Here is a 20,491-nt window from a genome sequence, read left to right as displayed (position 1 = left end):
AACAATTGTCGTGGCTGAACATTTATGTGACTCCAAATGATATATTTTTTTAAAACAAATCAATTAGCTATTTCTCTTGCAAAGATAAAGAAGAAATAGACTTAGATGAAAATTACAGGCAAAAGTATGAGAAGAGAGATTAGGAATGATGTAAGGCCATAAAGGAATGATTTTATATGCTCAGAAGAACATTTATTTCAGATAAGAATGATTAACTTTGAGCTCCCACTTTTCTTTCCTCTCAAGGAAAGAAATATTCTAATGGTTGCAAATTTTTCCAATCTAAATAACAAACAAACAGGGAGACTTTCTGAAAGAAAACAATGTTTATTCAGGAATGGGCATTGCAATTGGCATAGGTGTGCCATAGTAAACCATGTGCATATTCAGGGAGGTAAAAGAAGACAAAGGATTTTAAAGAAAAAATGAGAAGAATTATGTAATTGTTTTTGAGATAGTTATCTTTGAATAGAAGGATCAATAACAAGGGTGGCATCAGTCCAAGGTTGGACAGGCAGTTGCTAGGCAGGTGTTCTCGCAGCAGTATTTTCTCGTGTAAGGTTGTAGTGGCCTTTGTGCAAGGTTTTTGCAGTCTTTTGCAATAGTTTTTGTCAGCAGGCATCTGTATATGAGAATCTTCCTTTCATGACCTTCCCTAGCTTTATTTTTCAGGGGCTTGCTTTTATTTTTGCTTTTTAACACAGGTGACTTTATTTTTATTCTGACAACTTTCACATTTCCTTTTTTGATCAAGATTTTTTAAAAAAATCACTGGCTAACCATTTTGTAGTTAGGTTTTGATTATCCCTCGGTGAGGCAGCTGGGATTGACCTGTCTCACGTTGTTGGCTGGTCCTACATTGGAAGGCGTAATTGGAGTTAGTGTCTAAACTCTTTTAGCTACATTTGAGCAACAAGAGGGGTTTGGAGAGAGTGGTTCTCAGGCTACATCTACCTAAAATCAAGTGTTAAGTTTAAGTTTTTGTCTATTCCGTAGGCATTTACTATTATCTAAAAGTGTTGGGCCAGTATTATTCTGTGAAGATTTGTTTTGTAGAAATTTAACAAGTAATAGGTACAAGGTTTAAAAGAAAAATACAAAGTAAAATTAATAGTAATATGACAATCTCAGCTTGTATATTAGTTGTGATCCATGAACTTAGGTTTAAAAGCAACCAGTTAAATAAATTAAATTAATTAAATGACCATGACAAATTAGGTGAAACTTGTTGTTGTAGCAGGATGAGCCACAGACAAAACCTCTCAGACACCGAGTTGTAGAAGGAAGGGCTTTATTCAGCTGGGAGCATCGGCAAGCTACTGTCTTAAAATCCGAGCTCCCTGAGTGCACAATTTCTGTCCTTTTTAGGGGCTCACAACACTAAAGATTTTACATGAAAGGGTCGTGATTGATTTGACCAAGCAGGCGGTACATGACGGGGGCTGCATGTACTGGTGGTCAGAGTGAAACAGAACAGAATGGGAGGTTTCACAATGTCCTTCTATATAATGTCTGGAATCTATAGATAACATCAGTTGCTAGGTCAGGGGTGGAATTTTAACTACTAGGTTTAGGCCAGGCAGGCCCAGGCCTGGTTTTGGGTCCGGTTTTGGGTCTGGCGCCTGGCGCTGGGCTGCCTGCCTTTGGTTTCACTTCCTTGTTTTTTTCTTAAAACAGGTACTGAGTATAAAACAATATGAGAGGGTCTCTTTCTTCCCTCATTGTAACCTGCATTTTTTTTTTTTTAATTTTGTGTCTTTGAGTCTTAACTCTTTTAGGGGAATTTATCCAAGTATAGCATGTAATATTAGCAACAGCACAAACTCTTTTTGTTTGTTTAACGCAGCTAGCTGGGTTCCAGGAACCTTGCACTGAGAACTCAAAACTGCCACAGGCTATAAGCTTTCCCCACCCAGACAGAAACTGTGGTTTTCAGGCCGTGCCCCTCCTGGTCCACCCCAAAGCAGGGGTGCCCAGCTTCTGTACTTGTGACTACAGTACCCCCGCTTGCCCCTTAGTTCTGGCCAAGGGAGTTCATCCCCACTCAAGATTATGTCGTGAATCACAGTTGAGACCTTCTCTCAACCTGTGACTGCCACCTGAGTTGGCTGGCTGACTTCTGCAAGGCTCCGTGTGAAGTAGAGTCAGGAATGTCTTCTCTCCATCCCCACTGGAGTCTAGGAGTGCACGCAAAGCATGTCCGATGCTGCTCCTTCTCAACATTCCCCACTGCTCAGCTCCAGTGCTGGGTGGGGCCAAGGCCATCCCCCATGGCCTATATTATCAGGTTCCCTAGTGGGAGTGTGTGTCACAGAGGCAGTCTCTCCCACTGCCACACTCTGAGGACTCACAGTTTTCCACCTGGCTTATGGTGTAGGCTGCTGCCACCACTTCTTTCAAAGAGTCTGTGGTTTCTTTCAGTTTTCTGGTTAAATGCCTGTGGTGTTTCTTGGGAAAAAAATTATAGCGTGAGTCTCTACACACTATTTTGTCTTTCCAAGTATGAGAGGTGATATGGTTTGGCTTCATCTCCGCCCAGATCTCATCTTGAATTGTAGCTCCCGTAATTCCCATGTGTTGTGGGAAGGACCCAGTGGCAAATAATTGAATCATGGGGGCGGATTTTTCCCATACTGTTCTCATGATAGTGAATAAGTCTTATGAGATCTGATGGTTTTACAAAGGAGAGTTCCCCTGCACATGCTGTCTCTTGCCTGCCGCCATGTAAGACATGCCTTCATCTTCTGCCATGATTGTGAAGCCTCCCCAGCCATGGGGAACTGTGAGTCTATTAAACCTCTTTTTCTTTATAAATTACCCAGTCTCAGGTATGTCTTTATCAGCAGCATGAAAAGGGACTAATACAAGAGGCATGGTAACAATGCCTCTAATCTGCCATCTTGGGGGGAAAAAAACCACATTGATCTTAAAGTTTTTTGAAACTTGTATTTAAGAGTACTTGTCAAAGTCTTTGTAATGAATCTAATTGCAGATACCTTTAGAGAAAAATTTAAAATAACTGTAAATGACAAAAATTTAAAACTACCATAGTTGAAAATAGGATAAAAGTTCCCCATAACCAGAAATTTACAAGGAAATTTAGTTATTTTGTGGCCTACAATATAATAATCAAAATTATGACTGATAACATAGAAGATTTTAAGAGTTTTATTACCATTTTAGAACATATATACCAATAACATATCCATAAATGTAACTGAAAGATCTAGTATCACTTAGCATTTGATATTTCCCATATAATTTACCAAATAAGCCTAATTATTTAATATCTCTACAAGATGAGAGAGAAGTCCTTTGAGGCTTTCTAGGGGCCTGACTGGAAAATCTCAAAGTTAATTTTATGTCAAAAAGATTTAATTTAGCATTTTGATGCTGGGGAAGTCCATCAAAGATGCCAAAAGTTTTAAAATACCTGATCAAAACAGTATCACAGGGCACTGTGTGATAGTCATTTATTTAATTAGAGTGATAATTATAGATCTTAAAAGCAATACAGAAAGTTATATAGATATTAAAAAAACTTTAACCCTTAAAGTCTCCATTTTTTTAAAGTAATAAAAAAATTTAGTAAAGGCAACACAGGAAATTATCTTGATAAAATATAAAATATTTGTTTCTTAGGCCAGTTACTAAAAAGGCAAAGAAAAACCTCCTTCTATGTGATTGGTTCACCTCATGGGAAGCCTGTTTAGACAACCTGATGAAAAAGTACTTGTATGTATTCAGAATGTGTATCCAAGGCTATGACTGTACACTGTGGAACATAAACAAGAAAAGTATTACCTTAAACAGGGGGATATATGGCTCTTAGTAAAAGCATGAGAAATTCCCTGGTTACATGGAACAATGTAGACACATGAAGAAAAGCTAAGTACAGAATCAAGTTATACTGGAAAAAAAGAAACATTGCTTTTCTAGGTCTTTGAGACAAACATTTTTAGTGTCAGGCCTCAATAGCTGTTAGAATGAGAGGAAGAAGTTATAGGAACTAACAAAGAAGTTGAAGGAGAAAGTCAACATTCCAGCCAAGTAAAAAGATGTACCTTCTCAAGGGAAGAAAGTGAAAGAACAGAAGGCAATGTAGTATGAACTGCACATGCTATGCTGTGAGACACATTAAAATTGAACTTCTGAGATAGGACTCTGAGAAGCTTCAAGACGAAAACTCCACCTTGAGAAATGAAGATACCATTTTTAAGAAGAAGATAGCATTTTAAACTAAAAACTAGTTAAATTAAATGGAGACTATAAAACAAACAAAAAAAAATAAGCTACAGTTTAGAAAGTGGCTGAAAATTTTTAGAATTAAAAATCAAAACTTCTTGTAAATTTTACTAAAAGCAGATCATTACTTCAAGAAAACTTTGTCGCTTTAACATAAGGGACCAAATTTTTAGTTTTGTATTGGTGTATTTTTAATATCAAAACTCAAACCTTAGAAAGGCTTATAAATAATTCCCTTTTAAATATAGTCAACTTGATCACATACAAAATTTCTTTTGTAAATTTATCCTTTTCAGACCTTTTACAACTTACACAGACTTTCGTAACTTTCATGGCATGCTTATAACTTTTGTTTTGTTCTATACTTTCTTATTTTTAAATAACCAGTCACTTTATTTTAGGAAAAAACATTTACCAGGCAAGATTTTTTAATGTAAAGTTATTTTCTTTTCTTAAACCTTTCTTACCAGAAATATATCTTTATTCCCATAACTTTCTTTATATCTCTTTCTATTTACTGGATTCTTTTTGTTTATATTTTCTTTCTAAATCCATATTTTGACACAACTTTTAATAACCTTTTAATTAAAAAAAATTATTTTTAAATGAAGTACATATTTTGTCTTATAATTTTTTAATTAAAAACAGTTCTTACTTTTTTGGTACATTTTACATAAAGAATTATATGTAGAAATCAGAATGCTTAACTCTTATTAATCTTAATTTTTAGTGAAAATCTAGAAAGAAATTTTAAACTATCACATACAAATATTTTATAGATGAAATCCTTTTTTAGTTTTATAAACATGTTTCAACATAACATAATTTTAATGTGTATTAATAGGCCCAATGATATTTAGTCTTTTATAAAATTTAAGCAGCACATAATTTGGTTCATTGCATTTATAACTTTTTGTATTCTGATTATTTTGCAACCTGATGTTGTGAACAAGTCATTAAAATTATTTGCTGTGATAGTTTTACTAATTTTATAATGATAATAATGAATTTTAAAAAACAATCTCAATTGTATTCAAACTAATGTATTCATTCAATACAATTTCAATCAAAAGTTCAATGACATTTCTGTTTGTGATGGAAAATGAGGAAAGAGTTCTAAAGTTCCCACAAGAGAATAAGCAAGTGTATGTTTCTGACATAGTTTTGAAAATGGACGCTAATGAGTACATTAAACATGTAATAAAGTGACAACAATTAAAACAATGCAGCATGGGCACAAGAATGGAAAGATCAAAGGCACTAAGGGATGGCCAGAAGCAGAAAATTCATTTCTATGTATGATTTTAATGTGTGCAAAAGGAAACCTCAAAAATCAACAGAGGAAATGTTGTTTGGTTTAATGAATAGCTTAGGAAAAAATGGGAAAAGGGTAGGAAAAAAGACCAAAGCAATGCTTACATTACACCATATTTTAATAATTGTACTAGTTTCTATTTATGAGTTATAATTTGTTTCATTTTTCTTTTATTTGCTGGACATTTGGATTGTTTCCAGTGTTTGTTTATTTAGTGACACAGTCTTACTCCGTCGCCAAGGCTGGAGTGCAGTGGCTCGACCTTGGCTCTCAACCCCCGCCTCCCAGGTTCTAGCAATTCTCCTGCCTCAGCCTCTCGAGTAGCTGGGACTACAGGCGTCCACCACCACACCTGGCTAATTTTTGTATTTTTGGTAGAGATGGAGTTTCACCATATTGGCCAGGCTGGTCTTGAACTCCTGACCTCAGGTGATCCACCTGCCTTGGCCCGTCAGAGTGCTGGGATTACAGATGTGAGCCACTTCACCCAGCCTCCAGTGTGTTTATTACTGAAAAAGTGTGATTTGTAAACTTCAGATGAATAATCTTCTACATTAATCATTATTCAAATCTGTAATTATTCATGTAGTTTAGTGTTTCAGAAATAGAAATAACAGGTTAAAGAGTGTAAATTTTTTTTAAGGCTTTTGTACATATGAGCAATTTTTTTTTCGGATAGTCTGCTTCAATTTCCATTACCGCTGGCAGGGCACAAGGGCATTGGTCTCACTCTGCCCATGTCATCCACAAGCATTTAAATGAGGCTTTGGTATTTGATAGGCAAAAATAATAGATGAGAATTTCTTATAAGTATATTTGTTTCCTGTTGATGCTGTTCTGTTCTGCAGAGACAGAAATGTAATTTCTCACATTTCGTTAGTTGATAATCAAAGTATTAAAAGACCTCACTAGTAAAACCATCGCACCCTGGAGTCTTTTGGGGAAAAAAATGCTTTGAGTATCTTTTAACTACTTTCTTAAAAATCTATTTTTATTTTCTTTTGAGTTGATGTCATTAATTTCTGTCTTTTCAATAAAGTCACTTATGTCATCGAAACTTTCAAATTTGTTAGCATACAACTATATAAATTTACACCATTTAAAAAATAACTGAAATGATTTTAAGAATCAAATGTAAAAACAGATACCGTAAACAACACACAAATGAATACAGATTAATTATTTAGAGCAATGTTTTCAATTGGGATTTTGGGATTTTGTAGATGGGATTTTGTTATCCTCATTCATTACCAGTTTTGTTTTATTACATAAAGAAAGGTCATCCATAAGTTTCTTCTTTGGGGAACATATGATAGTTTATTCTGTGGTCAGTTTGTGATCATCTTTTGTTAATATTCCATGTTTGCTTAAGGATGGCAGCTCTTTCTTAGCACTTACCATTTTATAATGGTAAAAAACAGATCCAAAATTACAAGTGATTTTTATTATATCACAATAATTATGGTTAATCCGTAAAATGCAGAAAAATTTCCCATGAGATTAAAAAAGGGTGATAATGTATGATTCTATCAGAGAGAAATGAGCTTCAAAGGGAAAGGCCCAAAACAGCCTCTGCAGGGCTGTGTAGTGGGCACCTGGGCCCTCGTGCCCGACTGCCTGGATCTGCATCCCAGCTCCCCACACCTCTCACACACACACTTGCTGTGGGACTTTGGGCAAGTTGCTAACCTCTCTGAGCCTAATTTGTTACCTATACAATAGCATTAATAATGAGACCTCTTCCGTGGAGATTTTGTAAGGCTTAAGAAAGAGAATACATGTTCAGCACTTGGAACAGTGCCTGGAACTGGTGCCAAATTGATGTCAGTCATCGCGTCATTTATGTCATGTGGCAGTACTTAGAAAAGATGTTATGAAATTTCTATTTTACAGATGAAAAGCTCAGTCTCAGAGAGGGGTGATAATTACTCCGAATGTCTGCAGCAGGGAGGCAGTGGGACTTGAGCTTCCTGGTTTTGCAGCCCATAATTTCTCTGTGGTAGGACCAACGTCCTGACTTGTTGATGGAGAGGCAAGAGGGCTGTCCCCAAAGGTTAGAGTCTGGTATAGGAATTTGAGCACAACAGTCCTTTGCAGCCTCATATTTTTCTCATCCAGACCCTAAGTGTTTGAAAGCACTTGTTTTCTGTGAACTTTTTGACTTAGAACTCTCTGGACTTCATTCAAGTCCAGGAAGAGAAGAACTTTTGATTTTTATCAAGAATATTAGAAGAAATGTACTCATCTATTTTAAAGTGATTTTAAGCCCCAGCCACCCAGCAACATCGTCCTTATCCTCCACTGACCTGTAAATCCTACCGTTTCTCTTTGAAATGAAGATTCATTTCGGGGCACGACCCAGGCATTTTCTGTAGCCAGAGAAAATGTTCAGATGGGTTGAGGGCCACTGCATGATGAATTTCCTTTGAAGGGAAATAGGAGAAAAGAAGATTAGAGGTCGTCACCTTTGCATTCTTCCTGCCACTTCAGAGTCCCTCACAGGTTAATGCCTGAACTCCTTTAAATAACACCCAGAGTTCTCAAAACGTGTTCCCAGGACCAGCAGAATTGGCACCAGCTGGGGAGGCACTTGTTAGAAATGTAAATTCTCATCCCTGCCCTGGCCAATCCCTGTTGAACCAAGATTCTGAAACCTACCCGACATGTATAATTTCAGACTCTTTTGTATACCCGGGTGCATACAAAATTGGCTTTAATAAACATTCAGCAACTCTTTGGTAAGAATTCTCGAATGTCTCCCCCTCCATATTCAGTGTTGACTCCCTGATTTCCCTCTGCAGGGTTTAGACCTCCCAGGATGGTGACGTGCCAGGTCCGTATGACCTGGCTCCAGGCTCTTTATCTCCACCCATCCACCCTTCCACCTCACAGAGCAGCTAAGCCCAATAGACAGCACATTGGAATTAACAAGCGTGTTGGGTGTTTGTTAAATGAGACTTCTCAGCCCCATTCCAGACCTCAAGATCTGAATCTTGAAGCAGGTGGTTCCCCAAGAATCTTCATTGTTTACAGACTCGCTGGCTGTGATTCTTGCACACACAAAAGGTAGAGGATCCCACTGTGACTCCACATCCCATTCCAGGATCCCACAATGCGGGTCCCACCTCCCAGCCTCTGCCTTTGCTGCTTCTTCCTCCCGACCTCCTTTTTCTACATTCCCTGACTGTTGTCATCCTGCAAAACCCAGCGAGCAGGGGCCTCTTGAGAGGCCCTCTCTCCTGCCAGCCACTAGAATCAGCTGTCCCCATCTCTGCCTCCCACAAACAGTACTCCTCTCTCACAGACTTGCTTTGTTCTACATAGTGGTCAGGTGGTCATCCACGTGTCCACCTTTCCCTGGGACCAAAGTCCAAGTTCTCATCTTTGTATCAACGTAGAGCTGACCGTGGGGTCTGTAGCATTGAGCTACCCCCTCAATGTGGAGGGAAGGTACACATTTCCCTTGACCTTGGAATTATGAAGAAGACCCTGATTAGTGAATTTTTTAATGGTCCTGAAATGGCTTGGCTTTATCCCTACCCAAATCTCACCTTGCATTGTAATAATCCCCACGTGTCAAGGGCAGGGCCAGTTGGAGATAATTGAATCATGGTGGTGCTTTCCCCTATACTGTTCTCATGGTAGTGAATAAGCCTCATGAGATCTGATGGTTTTAGAAATGGGAGCTCCCCTGTACATGTTCTCTCTTGCCTGCCACCATTGCAACATGTGACTTTGCTCCTTCTTTGCCTTTGGCCATGATTGTGAGATCTCCCCAGCCATGTTAAACTGTGGAAGTCTGTTACACCTCTTTCCTAATGGCCCTAATGCAGCGAGAGAGGGCCACAGAAAGCTTTCTGGAGAAGGTGTCATCCACCTTGGGGTCTGGAGGACAATTAGCCAAATGAAGGAAAGAAAAACACCATTCCAGGCACAGGGAATAGCCAGTGCAAAAACAAAAAAAGAACAAGAGGGAGCTCTGCACATTTAGAAACTGAGAGTGATTTAATAAGAGTGCCAGAGGTGACAACAAGTGATGAGGTGGATGGTCAGCTGGGGCCACACTCACCCACTCCCTGCCTCTGCACACATCTGTAGTTTCAGTCACACCTGCCCAAACATCTTCCTTTTTTAAGTTTTATTTTAAGTTCTGGGGTATATGCGCAGGGTGTGCAAGTTTGTTACAAGGGTAAACATGTGTCATGGTGGTTTGCTGCACCTATTGACCCATTGCTTTAGTAGTAAGCCCAGCATGCATTAGGTTGTTTACTCTCCCTCCCCCTGCCCAGGTCCCCCAACAGGCCCCAGTGTGTGTTGTTCCCCTCACTGTGTCCGTGTGTTCTCATTCTTCAGCTCCCACTTATAAGTGAGAACATGCAGTGTTTGGTTTTCTGTTTCTGTGTTAGTTTGCTGAGGATAATGGCTTCCAGCTCCATCCATGTCCCTGCAAAGGATATGATTTTGTTCTTTTTTATGGCTGCATAGTATTCCATAGTATATATGTACCACATTTTCTTTATCCAGTTTATCACTGACAGGCATTTTGGTTAATTCCATGTCTTTGCTATTGTGAATAGTGTTGTAATGAACATACACATGCATGCATCTTTATAATAGAATGATTTATATTCATTTGGGTATATACCCAGTAATGGGATTGCTGGGTCAAATGGTATTTCTGGTTCTAGGTCTTTAAGGAATTGCCACACTGTCTTCCACAATGGTTCAACTAATTTACACTCCCACTAACAGTGTAAAAGCATTCGTATCTCTCCACAGCCCCATCAGCATCTGTTGTTTCTGGACTTTTTAATAATCTCCATTCTGACTGGCATGAGATTGGTATCTCACTGTGGTTTTGATTTGCATTTCTCTAACGATCAGTGATGTTGAGCTTTTTTTCATATGTTTCTTGACCACATGAATGTCTTCTTTCGAGAAGTGTCTGTTCATGTCCTTTGCCCACTTTTTAATGATGTTGTTTGTTTGTTTGATTTTTATAAATTTGTTTAAGTTCCTTCTAGACTCTGGATATTAGACCTCTGTCAGATGGACAGATTGTAAAAATTTTCTTCCATTCTGTAGGCTGTCTGTTTTCTCTGATGATAGTTTTTTGTTTGGTTTTGTTTCTGCGCAGAAACTCTTTAGTTTAATTAGATTCCATTTGTCAATTTTTGCTTTTGATGTTTTTGTCATGAAATCTTTGCCCATGCCTATGTCCTGAATGATATTCCCTAGATTTTCTTCTAAGGTTTTTATAGTTTTGGGTTTTACATTTAGGTTTGGGTTTTACATTTAATCCATCTTGAGTTAATTTTTGTATAAGGTGTAAGGAAGGGGTCCAGTTTCCATTTTCTGCCTATGGCTAACCAGTTCTCCCAGCACCATTTATTAAATACAGAATCCTTTCCCCATTTCTTTTGTCAGGTTTGTTGAAGATCAGATGGTTGTAGGTGTTCAGTCTTATTTCTGAGTTCTCTATTCTGTTCATTGGTCTGTATGTCTGTTTTTGTACCAGTACCATGCTGTTTTGGTTACTATAGCCTTGTAGTATAGTTTGAAGCCAGCCTCCAGCTTTGTTATTTTTGCTTAGGATTGTCTTGGCTATATGCTGCCCAAACATCTTCCCAACGCTGTGCTTTGGCTGGGTCACTCCAAGCCTCTCTGTGGGAAGGGGCATAGCATGACGGAAATTGCTCTGACTTGGAAGTTAGGAAGTTAGAGGTTTGAATTCTACCTCTGCTGCTTTCTAGCTGTATGACTTGAACAAGTTACTTCACTTCTCTGAGGCTTAGTTTCTGATTCTGTAAAATGAGGACAATAATATTAATACATACTCCGTGGAGTTAATGCAATGATTAAAAGAGACACTATATGTGAAGGACTTTGTGCCGTTTCTGCAAATGGGAGCCATCCAGTCAAACAACAGATCCTGTGTCCACCAAATGAAGCCCTAATCCCTCAGTCTAGCCTTGAAGGCTCCTGAATTTGGGTTCAGTCTCCAATTTTAACCCATTCTATCCTCTAGTGCCATTCAACTGCCCCCATTTCCCTTCTGCTGACTATCATCCCATAATCCTCATGCCACTCCCTGGGCCTGGGATCACCTCTCTCATCACCCCTCTCAATCCGTGTCACTCAGCCTTCAAGAAAAGCCTAATTCAAACAACAACAACAAAAAAGAAATAGCATTTTCACAGCCCTTCTGAAAATGGAAATGAGAAGAGATGCTGAATGCCACGTGAGCTTTGGCTCCTGACAAAAGCTTTCTCTTCCTCTGTTGAATTTTCACATGCTGTGGGTGCCTTTGATCAGATAGGGGTACATGGGGAGGAGCCGTGTCTTCTTGCTTCCCTCTGACTTCACCTTCACTGTAAACCCTTAAGGGGCTGGGCCACTCCTGTTCAGATTCCCCTTTCTTCCCTGGCACTGCCCAGCATAGAGTAGGCATCATTAATATTGTCCACCAACTTAGGTATTTCATGGGGAGAGTTAGGCAGCATTTTGTATTAACTTACTTGTATAGAGGGTGCTACCTGGGGCTGGTGAAGGGGAACTTATTTTCCAGGCAGAAAGGCCTATTTTACATCTTTAGTGCCAGTCTGTGCAGTTTTAGCGGAGCCTGAGTGACTTGGGTAGGCTCAAGGCCCTGGAGAGATGTAAATTCAAATGCTGCACTTCAATAACTGGATGAGACAGATGTTGCTTCTGGCAGATTTCAAATTCTAATATTTGGAACAATAAGGCTCCGCTCCTGTATAACTTCCTTGACTTGTGGCTTTTCCAAGTAATGCCCACTGATAATGATTCCTTTCCATGCTTTAAACACTGGGGGAGAATATAACCCAGTTAGCCCTGGTTCCTGCCCAGAAGGGCGTGGTGTTGAAGTGGGACAATGCTTGGAAATAAATTATCTCCCTGCCTACCACCAAATTCATCTAGCAGTCAAGTCGGACCCTGAATGTGACTCAGCCCCTCCCCGAAAGCCAGAACATCCATGTTTCTTAGGCCCAGGATACAGTCTGGTTGTGCGGCTCAGTCACAGCAAATGGAGCCTGAGAGTGTAGACCAGGGATTCACTACCAAAAACAAATCTCAAAGGGGCACTTGAAACTCCAGAAAGGGAACCCCAAAGGAAAAGTATTCATATTTCAACTAATATTTGTCTTAAATTTTAAATTATTTTAGTCAAAACAATGCAAGCAAATGATTGAAAAAATTCAATACTACTAAAAGGCTTACAGTGACAAACAGAGGTCCATCGTCCCACCCCCTCAAGCTCCCTGTCTGCTCTCCAGAGTCAATCTCTTACAACTCTTTTACCTGTTATTTGATAATTCCACCATATTTTAAAATAATTGATGATAGAACTTTTAAATTCATTTTCTTTAGATATTATCCATTGATGTCTAAGATTGAGACATCAACCTGATGATTGAGGCCTCAGTATTCTTTTTTTTTTTTTTTTTGAGACAGACTTTCGCGTATCTCCGAGGCTAGAGTGCAGTGCAGTGGCACAATCTCAGCTCACTGCAACCTCTGCCTCCCAGGTTCAGGTGATTCTCCTGCCTTAGCCATCAGAGTAGCTGGGATTACATGCCCCCGCCACCACGCCTGGCTAATTTTTGTATTTTTTTTTTTTTTTTTAGTAGAGATTGGCATAAATCTCACTAAAGAGATTGGCCAAGCTGATCTCGAACCACATTGGCCAGGCTGATCTCCAACTCCTAACCTCAAGTGATCCACCTGCCTTAGCATTCTTCCAGCACCATCCCTCCCTTCCCCTTCTCTAACCTACCAATACACATATAGTATAATTTTTTATTAGTTCACTGGTTAACATTTATATTGGTATGACTATGTACCGATTACTTTCCTTTCTCATACAACCTTTTGTTTTTCCTGGAGTTATTAATTCTATCATTGTTTTTATTTTCTTATTTGCTTAGTTTTCTAACTACCTACAATTAATTTTTTCAAATTCTCCAACATTAAACACCTGGTAATAAATTTACAAAATTCTTAAGTATATCACAGATGTTCTATCACTTTATTTTTGTACCTCAGCCCTCTAGCCTGTTGCTTTCATCTAAATGGGTCTTTTCTGGACAGGTCCTGGTGCAGAACAGTCCTGGGATTCTTGCCTCTCTCCTGGGTAGAAACCACTGGTTCCTGGATCCTATGTCCTCCTCTTCTTGTTTTTTGTTTTGTTTTTAAATTATTATTGTACTTTAAGTTCTGCGATACATGTGCAGAACATGCAGGTTTGTTACATAGGTATACATGTGCCATAGTGGTTTGTTGCGCCTATCAACCCGTGATCTACATTAGGTATTTCTCCTAATGTTATTTCTCCCCTAGGCCTCACCTCCAACAGGCCCCATTGTGTGATGTTCCCCTCCCTGTGTCCATGTGTTCTCATTGTTCAACTCCCACTTATGAGTTGAGGACATGCGGTGTTTGGTTTTCTGTTCCTTTGTTAGTTTGCTGGGGATGATGGTTTCCAGATTCATCCATGTCCCTGCAAAGTACATGAACTCATCCTTTTTTTCTTGGTTTATTTTCTTGCTTTGCTAAATCATTTCCTGCAGTACTTTCCTAAGAAGAAAACATGCAATGAAGACAAAGCTTTTGAGACTTTCCATGTCTAAAAATGTCTTTATTCTATACTTATACCCAATAGATAGGCTAGATATAGAACTCTTGTATGAATATAATTTTCCTCAGAATTTTGAAGGCATTGCTTCAGTGTCCTGTAGCATCTGACATTGCTGATGAGAAATCTGATGCCTTTCTTATTTTTGATCACTTATGTGTGAACTGTTGTTTCTATGTTAACTTTTAGAATCTTCTTATTTATCCCTAGTTTTGAAATTGTATAATTACTTCCATAGGTGAGAATCTTTCTCTTCAGTTGTGCAGAATTCTCAATACTCATTTCCTTTCATTCTAGATCATTATGTTACTTCTTTGATAATTTTCTCCTAACGTCCCATTTTTCTATTCTTGCTCCTTTCTCTGAAACTCCTTGCAGTCAGATAATAGGCTGCTTTTCTAAGTTTGATTTTAGTATTTTCTGTCCTTTCCTTCATCTCTTTATCATTTTGTTCTTTATGGAACATTTTCTCAAATCCATCTTCCAACTTGTCGACTGTATTTTTATTATTTTATCATATTTTTAATTTCTAAGGGCTTTCCCCCTGTCCCCGTTCATTTTACATGGAGTCTTGTTCTTGTTTTTTAGATATAATATTTACAACTATATTTTAGAGGGTATTACTGATAGGGTGTATTGTCCCCTGCATTTGTTCTGCTGCTACATTTTTGTCTCTTTGCTCCAGATAGCTTTATCTTTCTGTTGATTTCTTTTTGCCTTTCTCCTTTGTGTTAGACACTTTTTCAAAAGTGTGGTTCTCCCATTCATATTTAAAAAGAAGGTGAGCAAAAGCTGTGGGTGAGGGACAAGGCTTCACTCAAGAGTGATGAGAGCGTGAGCAGGATTTGTATTGGGAGGCCCCACAAGTCAGTGTGTGAATGCCTTTTCTCTTTGGAGGTTTGGATTCTCCTCCAAAGAATGCGAGGTGCCTATTCTGGGAAAAGATTCACTGCTGATTACTGAGGGCTCTGAGATTTATTTTCATGTTTTTGGCCTCCTGTTTTGCTGCTGTGTCTGGTATGTCCAAGCCTGGAAAGACTGTGGTTCCATTCATTGTGAGAATGAACCCCATCTTCTGGTTCCCATCAAGAAGTGGATAAAGGGCATGGGGCTAAAGGCCTGCCGCCAAAACTCTGTTTTCATTCCCACCCTCACCCTGTCTTTGGTGGGTCCTCCATGTTGAGCCACCAGGGGTCTTTGGGGCAAATGTCTTCACTTCCCTTCAGTGCCCCCACAGAGGCTCCAAGTGCCACTTCCTCCACTTTGCTATTCCATCTTTTAAAACTGGGCTAAAAACCTCTTGCTCACCATTGCCATTTCTTGCATTCCCGTGTCCTTGTGGTTAATACCTTTGAAATGTCTGTACTGCCACGTTTAAGGAATGGATAAAATAAATCGGCATGGACAATCTGCCTTGTTTATCAAGAAGTTTTAAAAAATTTTTTCGGTACCCAATACACAAAAGGCACCCAGGAAACTTCAAATGAATACATTTTAGAATGATCACAATTTGAAATGCTAGCCCCAGAAAACCCTTTAAGGAAAGCCTGAGACATTCATATTATAAATGGGAGACTGAGATTCAAATAGCACCCAGCCTCTATGTGAACGCCTCTGGTAACAAAACTCTCAATTCCTCCAGAGAAGCGGCTCATAGGCGGAGGTGGCTGTGTATCAGAATGGCCGATGATACTTTTTTTTGTTTTTTTGTTTTTTGAGATGGAGTCTTGCTCTGTTGCCCAGGCTGGAGTGTAGTGGCACGATCTTGGCTCACTGCAAGCTCTCCCTCCCAGATTCACGCCATTCTCCTGCCTCAGCCTCCTGAGTAGCTGGGGCTACAGGCACCCACTACCATGCCCGGCTAATTTTTTTTTGTATTTTTAGTAGAGATGGGGTTTCACCATGTTAGCCAGGATGGTCTCGATCTCCTGACTTTGTGATCCACCTGCCTTGGCCTCCCAAAGTGCTGGGATTACAGGTGTGAGCCACTGCACCCGGCCGATGATACTTTTTAAAAATCCAGATGCTCACCGGGTGGATCATGCCTGTAATTCCAGCATTTTGGGAGGCCGAGGCAGGTCGATCACCTGAGGTCAGGAGTTTGAGACAAGCTTGGCTAACATGGTGAAACCCCATCTGTGCTAAAAATACGAAAAATTAGCCGGGCATGGTGGTGGGTGCCTGTAATCCCAGCTACTCGGGAGGCTGGAGCAGGAGAATCGCTTGAACATGGGAGGCAGAGGTTGCAGTGAGCCAAGTTTGCACCACTACACTCCAGCCTGGGCAACAAGAGTGAAACTCCATCTCAAAAAAAAAAAAAAAAAAATCCAGATGCTTGAGCCCTACCTCAGACCTTCTGAATAAGAATCCCTAGAGAATGTCCAGTGGGGCTCAAAAGGTTAATACTGACCCAAATCTGGAATCTTTGAGAGACAGAGGTGTCCGCGGCAGCAAATCCATACAGGTCTGCAGCAACCTCAATTCTTGCCTCCTCAGAAGACAAAATTTGACGAGGGGCATAAGGCAGAGGGAGAGACTCAGGCAAGAGTTAGAGCAGGAGTGAAAGCTTATTAAAAAGCATTACAGCAGGAATGAAAGGAAGTAAAGTACACTTGGAGAGCACCAAGGGAGCGACTTGAGAGATCAAGTGCACGGTTTGAACTTTGACTTGGAGTTTTATATGTTATGCTTCCAGGGGGTTGCGTCTCCTCTCCCTGATTCTTCCCCTTGGATTGGGCTGTTTGCATGCACAGTGGCCTGCCAGCACTTAAGAGGGGCTGCACACGCGGTGTGTTTACTGACGTTGTGCACGTGCTGACTTGAGGCGTTTTTCCCTCACCAGTCAAAAGTTCCCAGAGGAAGGCCATATACCAGGTAAACTCTGCCATTTTGCCTCTTCGTGCATATGCTTGAGCCCACTCGCCCAACTCCTGAGGTCTTGTCGGGAAGCTTCTGATCACCAGTTTTAGGTTTTTTTCTATTGGGAGACTGCCTTTCCCAATAATTGCCAGCTGTGACCAATTATTATTTTAGAGAGACAGTTTAACAACTGCCTGACCATCACCTAATGGCCACCTGACATTCCTGGTGGGGAATGCCTGACTACCCACTATAACAGAGGCAGCGGTCAGACACTACCTCTTTTACTCATCAGGAGTCATGGTAGGTCCTGGCTAGGTGAGCAGGAAGCAGGTCTTGTCTGGGCCTTGCACCCTCTACCCAAGGGAACATTTGGGTCTGTAGAGTCTGTAGACACCCACTCACCCAGGGCCGCTACCACACCCAGATCCAGAGGAAGAGGGAGAAGAAGGTCTCACCCCCTGCATGTATGGCTCCACATGCCAGCCACCAGCCAGTATAGACCAATGGCTGTCACCCAGTAACCCCATAAGTAACTCCATCGTGAAGTTAGGGCAGAGCAGGAGGTCAGTAGTGTGTAGGCAAAGACTTCTTTATGTAGCCCAGAGCAGTGGGGAGCAAGGGTTGCCCCTTCCTGCCCAATCTGGGTCCAAACAAATATAATTTCAGACAAGTCTTCCAGTGGGGAGCCCCATGTCCGCGGCCAGGCCCTTTGGGCTGTGTGAAATGGTAACAGTGACAGCTGTTGAGTGAGTGTTACTAAGAACTGGGCATTGGCTGGGCACATTGGCTCATGCCTGTAGTCCCAGCACTTTGGGAGGCCAAGGCAAGTGGATCTCTTGAGCCCCGGAGTTTGAGACCGGCCTGGGCAACATGGCAAAACCTCATCTCTACAAAAAATTAGGGCTGGGCGCAGTGGCTCATGCCTGTAATCCCAGCACTTTGGGAGGCTGAGGTGGGTGGATCACCTGAGGTCGGGAGTCAGAGACCAGCCTGACCAACAAGGAGAAACCCTGTCTCTACCAAAAATACAAAATCAGCCGGGCATGGTGGCTCATGCCTGTAATCCAAGCTACTCGGGAGGCTGAGGCAGGAGAATTGCTTGAGCCCAGGAGGTGGAGGTTGTAGTGAGCCGGGATGTTGCCGTTGCACTCCATCCTGGGCAACAAAAGCAAAACTCCTTCTCAAACAAACAAGCAAACAAACAAACAAACAAAATTTAGCTGGGCACGGTAGTGCATGCCTGCCATCTTAGCTGCTCAGGAGGCTGAGGTGGGAGAACCACCTGAGCCTGGGAAGTCAAGGCTGCAGTGAGCCGTGATTGCACCACTGTACTCCAGCCTGGGTAACAGAGTGAGACCCTGTCTCAAAAAACAAACAACAAACAAAAAACCCCAAAACTGGGCATTACGCTGAGCACTTTGCATGTAATCTATTGAATCCCCAGCACAACCAGTAATGCAGGTTTTATTATCTCTATTTTATTGATAAGGAAAGTGAGGCTCATAGAGGTTAAATTTAAATTTGAGGTCCAAAATGACGAAGGGAACAGGCAGTGCAGTGAGGAGAGGACTCAAACTCAGATGGGCAAGGCACCAGTGCCCACATCTGGGCCCACCTGGCCCTCAGTGGCTCCAGCTCTTTAAGCAACAGCATGTGGCTGAGATTTGAGACAGGCAGATGATACAGCGTGGGACCTCTCGTCACTGCCCAACGATGTTACCTCAGGAGAAGCACTGGCTCTCTGGGCTTTGGTTCTCTACCTCCTACCCACGGGCAAGAGGCATAGCGGGTTCAGTGGGTATTTGGAAAACAGCACAAGCTAAGCTTGCCCCATTTTGCCCAGTTTCCAGTCAGGAATGACCAAAATGCGAACCGAACCTCCTAAAAACTTAGACTTTTAGGATCTGAAGAATTAAAGTCACAGAACTTGTGAATCAGAGAAACTTGGATATAGAACATTAAAATCACAAGTGTGTGATTCTAGGACTTTTGCAAAGCATCTTACAACACAAGGATTACAGCTTGTTAGAGTTATAGGACATTCAGATCACAGAATCTGTGAATAGAAATTCACCATAGCAGAAAATGACCTGACCGCTTCTGGAATGCAGAAATGTCTTCCAAAACAGCTCTGACATTGTTATTTCTATTATTTATCAAACACTGTATTTGGCCATTCTTGCACGGCTGTAAACACCTGACTCACGCCTGTAATCCCAGCATTCTGGGAAGCTGTGGCAGGCAGATCGCTTGAACCCAGGGGTTTGAGACCAGCCTGGGCAACATGGTGAAATCCCATCTCTACAAAAAATACAGAAATTAGCTGGGCTTGGTGGTGCATGCCTGTAGTCCTAGCTACCTGGGAGGCTAAGGTGGGAGGAGCCTAGGAGGTTGGGGCTTCAGTGAGCTGAGATTGCATCACTGCACTACAGCCTGAGAGACTGAATGAGATCCTGTCTTTAAAAAAAAAAAAAAGACAGACAGATCTGAGACAGGGTAATTTATAAAGAAAAGAGGTTTAATTGGCTCATGGTTCTGCAGACTGCACATGCATGGCACTGGCACCTGCTCAGCTTCTGGGGAGGCCTCCAGGAGCAGGCACATCACCTGGCAAAAGCAGAAGTAAGGCTGGGGAAGGTGCCACAAATTTTAAACAACCAAATCTTGGGAGAACTCATTCACCATCATGAGGAGAGCACTAAGCCATGAGGGATCCAACCCCATAACCCAAACACCTCCCACCAAGCCCCACCTCCAACATTGGGAATTATAATTCAACATGAGATTTGGCATGGACACATATTCTAATTATGTCAAGCACTTATAAAGCCCCTACTGCATGTGAGGTCCTCCTCTGTGGACTAAACTTTATGGATGAGCAAACTGAGGAGTAGAGGGGTGAAGTGGTTTATCTATTATCTCACAATCAGTAAGTGGCAGGACCAGGGTTCAGGACCCAACCTCAGAGGTGGGCCAACTCCAGAGGGCACTCTCTTTCTTGGCTTCTGTGGCATTGGGAGTCTTATGAGCTGAGCCGTGGCACATGGAAGCCACAGTGCTTTAGCCTCTGCCTTCCAGGCAGTCAGCTTAACCCCACTGCTTTGATACCTACTCTGATTCTGCAACCATTCATCCAAACATTAAATGAATCTTTTGTAAATTTCCTGTCCTTTTCTGACAATTTTACTTTTCAAGCTTTTTAAAGATTCCATATCAAAAACTTTCATACCACCTTTTTCCATTGAGAATAATGAGGAACATTTACAAAATTTGATTTCTCACATCTTTATTAGCTTATTCTTCTAGAAAGAAGTACATTTCCTTTAGACAGAAAGGACAGTTCTCAAAAAGCCAAATTCCTAAAGATGATTACTGTTTTTTTAAAAAATAAACTTTTCTGATTCCATATTGAC

At 40.9% G+C, this 20,491-nt stretch overlaps 1 protein-coding gene and 1 long non-coding RNA gene across 4 annotated transcripts in view; one reads left to right on the top strand and one right to left on the bottom strand.

Moving 5' to 3' along the window:
* Positions 1–20,491, top strand: part of SLC2A9 (solute carrier family 2 member 9) — a 240,673-nt gene that overhangs the window by 49,460 nt on the left and 170,722 nt on the right. The window lies entirely within an intron of this gene.
* Positions 274–8,624, bottom strand: LOC129533231 (uncharacterized). The gene is made up of 3 exons (XR_008679297.1): positions 8,219–8,624; positions 7,867–7,983; positions 274–2,996 (listed from the first exon to the last, which is right to left on the bottom strand). It is a non-coding gene; the product is annotated as an uncharacterized lncRNA (long non-coding RNA).

Source organism: Gorilla gorilla, chromosome 3, assembly GCF_029281585.2.
Source record: "Gorilla gorilla gorilla isolate KB3781 chromosome 3, NHGRI_mGorGor1-v2.1_pri, whole genome shotgun sequence".
NCBI lineage: Eukaryota > Metazoa > Chordata > Mammalia > Primates > Hominidae > Gorilla > Gorilla gorilla.
The sequence above is the reverse complement of the archived record's forward strand: the minus strand, read 5'-3'. Positions and strand labels throughout refer to the sequence as shown.